Source organism: Adiantum capillus-veneris, chromosome 29 (genome assembly GCF_014529385.1).
Source record: "Adiantum capillus-veneris isolate H3 chromosome 29, ASM1452938v2, whole genome shotgun sequence".
In the NCBI taxonomy this organism is placed as follows: Eukaryota; Viridiplantae; Streptophyta; class Polypodiopsida; order Polypodiales; family Pteridaceae; genus Adiantum; species Adiantum capillus-veneris.
This window is the reverse complement of record NC_140959.1, coordinates 16,765,694-16,771,545: the sequence shown is the minus strand read 5'-3', so window position 1 is coordinate 16,771,545 and position 5,852 is coordinate 16,765,694. Positions and strand designations below refer to the sequence as shown.

General features: G+C 35.7%; 1 pseudogene; it reads right to left on the bottom strand.

Moving 5' to 3' along the window:
* Positions 1-5,081: 5,081 nt before the first annotated feature.
* On the bottom strand, positions 5,082-5,496 carry LOC147418825 (uncharacterized; annotated as a pseudogene).
* Positions 5,497-5,852: the final 356 nt, after the last annotated feature.

Here is a 5,852-nt window from a genome sequence, read left to right as displayed (position 1 = left end):
ATCTTGTCTCATTTCAAAGCTAAAAATAAAGATTATGTCAAGAGAGCAAGAGCGTTGGGAAATTTGGAGCAAAGAAAAAAATTGGACAATAAGACTATCGTACACGAAGCAAAAAAGAGGGGTTGATCTACATACCCCCTTTTTTGCTTCGTGCAAGCAAGTGGCCTATAGAGACTTTCTTTTCCCCTTCCTTGTGGTTGATCTCCCCTTGGGCATAGCACTTAACTTTTTTGTTTGGCATTTTGTAGTTCTTCGCCAAAGCTTTTTGTGATGGCTTGCTTTGTGGATGGATAAAGAGAAGGAGACATTGATGCAATCATGTCACAAGTAGAGGACTCAATTTCAATGGGCACAAATGTGGAGATGACGAGGGAGAGGGGGTCATGATTTTTTTGCATCATTTGAACCTCTATTTTGCCTATGCACGCCACTAGACTTACGTAGTGATCAAATTGAAGTGAAAGATGAAGGAGAAAGAGAGAGAGAAATTATAAGAAGAGAATATCCTTAGTGATCAAATTGAAGTGCTTAAAGCTTTGAATTCCAATTTTTTTGAGAGATTTGCAAGGAAAATCATAGTGGATATTTCTTTGCCATGGGAAAGTGCCAAATTTCTTAGTAGTTTGCGTGAAAATGGAAGTATGCTCAATGATGACAATCTAAAGATTTTTTATAGCATTGTCTTTTGCAAATTGAAGTAAGTATTGTGATTGCTTTATGGCCTGCCAATTGGTAAATGTATGTTTTATCTTACTTGCTTTGTTTAATGTCTCTAAGATATTTGGTAAGGGGCCTAGTGAGGAGTTCTCCAAGCCATTATCTGTGCTTGATCCATTAGTCATACAATGTCTTTCAAGAAGTAGGAAAAACTTGAAAGACTTTTTGGATGCTTTGAAATGTTGATTGTAGCATAACTTTTATTTCTTTTTTCAAAAGGTAGAATATCCAATTTTAATTGTTTTATTTTGTTTGAGCAAAGTACTAATTTTCTTTGGTTCACTCAATGGACATTGGAGTTTTATCTTTTCAACCTATTGGAGAGATATGCATTGTTTATGCATACAATTCTGAACAATTCCAGGCATCCATTGACAATCAAACATGTAATTATCCTTTTTCTTTATATATATATCCATATGTTCTAAACCTCTTGGAGCCTAAGATCTCTTATTTCTTAGTGCAGTGATGGCAATGTCATTGTGGCCTTCTTGAATAAGGAGTATAGGGATTCTAAGATAGAGGATGATCACCATCCATTTTTATATATTTCAACCAAATTGTACCTCTCCGATTTGATTCAATTTCATAGTGATTGCCAAACATTGGAGATTTAGAGAATCCAAATTTAGAATGTCTACATTGATTGTATGTTTGAAATTTAGTTAACAATCTATAGTGTTTTGAAAGAGCACTTTTAGGATTTTTCACCATTTGTTGCACTCTGTTTGTTTTGCAGCTGCATGAATATCTTGTTCCTTGGGTTTAGTGGGTCAACAAAAAGAAAGTTTATTTAATTTTGAAGAAGGCTTCTTGTACCAATGATCTCTAATCTCCCTTGCCACCTCCAAAGATTTTAAAGGGACATAGGCATCCTAAGAGTCCTAAAGGCATGAATAATGGGTGAAAAGAAATCCCGAGCAAGGAGAAAGCAAAGAAGAAACAAAAGACTCTAATAAAAATCCAAGGAAAAGGCCTACCATATCATTCACCAATGAAGTTTAAACTATAGAATCCCCATTCTACAAAGAAGGAGAGGAATATTTTGTCACCTCTCAAGCTTCCTTTCAAGTCACCCAAGAAAATAGAATATAATGCTAAGAAATCACCCATGAAGTCACCTAAAAAATCACCCAAGAAGTCTCCCTCCAAGTAACCTAAGGAGGAGAAACAGGATGCACCAACATCAACATCTCATGGGCCTTCTCCTAGTAAGGAGAGCAACCACAATCATCACCTCAGGGGTGAGTTATGTCTCTAGAGGACCCCAAGTAAAAAAGACAAAGATTTTGTTAACACTAGTTTGGTACCAAAACATGACACTTTAAGTGTCATTTTTAATAAATTTAAATTAAATGCTACTTGTATTAAACGGTTTATTTAAGAAAACCCTCTTGATATGCTTAAATATATTAGCTAGAGGGTCTTTTAAAAATATAACTTTGCATTTTAAAATCTATCATGATCAAGAACTATACTCATCAAGTTGACCCTCGTAAGACTGTGATTGACGGTTTGAAGAAATTGGCTTTATAAGGTCAAGAAAAAATGAAGCGGCCTTGTAGAAAAATTTTAGGTGACTCTTCCACAACTTTGCCATAGATAATTGAAAGTTTCATGTGCAGAAAAATTGACTTTGGAGTATATAAAATAATGAAAAGTTCCATGTGTTTGATATGGTCATTTCAAGCTTATCGTTGTATACAAAGAAAAATATGTTTCTGTTTAGAAAGTGATACATTGCTTGCCCTTTCCATTGAGCACTTAAGGTGGCAAGTAGAAGGGCTTTGGTATGGAGCAATTATTGGATCATTTTAGATATTCAAAACTGCATAAGAGAAAATTTTCATATTTTCATTCTTGAGACATAAGCATTCAAAACCTCAAATAATATCAAACTTTTCATGTAGATCAACTAAATGTATCAAAGTACGTGGTACATACACAATTGGGGTGCCTAAAACCTTAGTTTCAATGTTATTATGGAGAACTCAATATTTTCAAGAGTTTTTGTACGATAAAGAATTCAAGATAGAATTCAAGCAATGAGATTTAATTGAGTTAGGGAGCCCAAAAAATACGTAGTTTCTTAGTTTAAACATATAAAGTCATTTGTAGTCTTCAAATTGCACTAGTATAGTACCAATTTCATGAGGGGACCTTTGGAAGACCAAAATTATGCTCTTATTCAGCACGTGCTCAAGTATGAAATTATGTGTATATCTTGCATGTGACTTGAAAACTTATCTTTGAAGTGCATTCCATTGTTTTTGTAACACTAAATGCTAACACTAAGCTTTTATAAACATAAAAAAGGCTATCTCTACAAAAAGATTTAATAATTTTGTGAAATTTTTGGCAAAATAGCTTAAAATTTTATTGAAATTTATGTCTTAGAACTTACCAGAATTCTCTCCATACACACCGTATTTTGAAATGGAGGGAAAAATCCAGCGTTTTCTTTTCCTCATAACCAATCCATGGTAGAAACAAGGTGTTAAAAACTTCTTTCTAGCTTGAAAAATAAATTGCCAAAACTTGGTAGAAAATCAGGACACTTTAGTGTTTCAGGACACTTAAGTGTCCAATTACAGAACTAGTGGATTGATGTTTTTTAGATGTACATTTTGTACACCGGGTCTCTATTTTTCTCACCAGAGGTCAACTTCTAGAGATCTCATATATCTGCTTGGATAATTTGTTGATCTTTCTACTCCATGCTCTATTCTTCTTACTGTTGGATATATCTTTTGACTGTTGGATATGGAGTCGTTATATGATGATTTTGGATTAGAAAATTCCCAAGAATCACATGCAAATACTTTGAAAACCTTACCTTCATATTTGGATGATGAAGAAGAAGATTCATTAGTTGCAAAGCACCAAAGGTATTTAAAGACAAAGAATCTGGATATTGGTATCTTGCATTTTATATTGTCAACATGAGTTCTATGCACAGTAACACTTGTTGATTTGCTAAAGGTTAGACCTCATCCATGGAGTGATATTCAAGGGCTTTAAAAACATGGGAATGAAGGATCTAACACAAGAGAATATCAAGGAAATAAACTAAGAAAAGGGCTCAAAATAAAATTTTCAAACCTTCTCTAGTCAACAAAGTTGGAGATTATTATGAGGGCAAAAGCAGTTTGAAAATAATGAAAAAACCAACTATATGAAAGATGAGAATGAAACTTTAGGTTGTTGATGCACATGTTGAATGACCCTTGGGATCGTTTGAAGTTTTTTGGTCAATTGTTGTGATATTGATTACCTACACACCTTTGCAATAGTGGATTTTGAAAAGAAATTCAACTATGAAATAAAATAGTGGTTACAAACGGTTCAAGATTGGGGATGGGGTTATAATTACATATATCTCAGACATGTTGGTTCAACTTTGTGGATTAATTTGGAATACCATTTATATAGGGATGTATTGAAAACTCTATTATATGAATCTGACTCACTATCTACCAAAAATACTAAACTACCATCCTAATTGAAGACAAAAACACATCTTTGGATGTGTGGAGCTTTTAAAATGGTAGTCTACAATAAGAAGATTGCATCCTTGTTAGGGATGTAGATGACAAAGAATATCTTCCTATACTTTTCCCTGGGTCATACTGGGTCTTTTGGACCAAGCATTAATTAATTAATCGCAAAGATTCGCTTCGCGCTCATCTTCGAAAAGAAAAGTCTGGTCGGCGTAGCCCACTACGTGCATCATACCTGCGTCAGTTGTGTCGTGATCGCAGCTTCTTTCTCCCGATCTTCACGCAACAAAGATGTTTGCAATGTACACACACAACATGACAACCAGAGTGCAATGAACACAAAATTTGACAGCACAGATTTCTGGAAGCATCATTTGTTCATGATGACATAGGTAATCGCACATCAGTAAGTGATGACAATGTTCGCGATGCAAAGAGACAGCATGAGAAAGGGACTGCAACCAACACAAAGTTTCATACCACGGACTTCTGGAGTTCTATAAAACTGAACTATTGCTTCATGACATAGATAACTATACATCAGCAGGTGATAATTGTCAAGCCGACAAAATTAGATTCTGCGCAGCATATTTTAAGTACTGATCATAGATGACGACGCACATAACTGTACATCAGCTGCTGCTGACTGGCTTGTGTGTAGCCATATTTCAAATACCAGTCCTTACAAGTAGATTCGGCATTTGCGCGGTTCAACTGCGTCTTCAACACACCAACTTCTTTCTGCAACAACAAAATCCGCTCTTCCAACTTTGTCACTTGGACATCAGCAACATTAACGTCATAATTGTTGATTATATTTTTTATTCTAGAAATTGCTTGAAGAAGTTAAGAGCGTAGCGACGGCTAACTCCTCGTCTGGTCACCAAGGCATTCCTTCAAAATATCCACCAACACATCCTCAATCCTATCGATTTGTCCATCTTCTACTTGCGTAAATGACTCGTCTCCTTGCGTCTCCTCCAATGCAAGTAATAATTGATCTCGATTTTGGTCGTCCATTGTATGCCTGATAGCATCAACACGATACTGCTAGTTCCATTCTCTAAATAAAAAACAAACAAATACAAGCGTACAAACAACCAAAATCACTACGCTAAGCAATTGTTGTTACACCAATCTCATGGACAAGTGGGATATATTTGTCCCCTATTTCTACATCTCTCACATATAGATCCATATTGTCATTATCAGCATCTCGCACATGCGCGTCAGCAATATCAGCACAAGAAACATTCGGGCTGCCAAACACACAAACCATCAAAAACAGTTGCGTTTGCTAACCATTATCTCAACGAAGCTCGTGTTTTACCTTCCTCTTTCCTGCCAACGGGATAGAAACCAATCTAACAGTGGGTGTGTCGTGCTATATGTATCACTGTTGACAAAGATATTAGTGATATCTTGGTACGAAGCAATTGTTCGATGCACCATGCACCTCCAAAGCGCCTTTATTTTGCCACACTCCATCCCTCGCCCTTGGTGCGGAGTTATCCATGACAAAGACGGATAATACTTGCCACTTTTAACCATTCTATGTAAAGTGACAAGAAATCGTTACCCACAGGGTGTCCCAACCTATACTTCCAAAACATCAACACCCTATCGAAAATATTC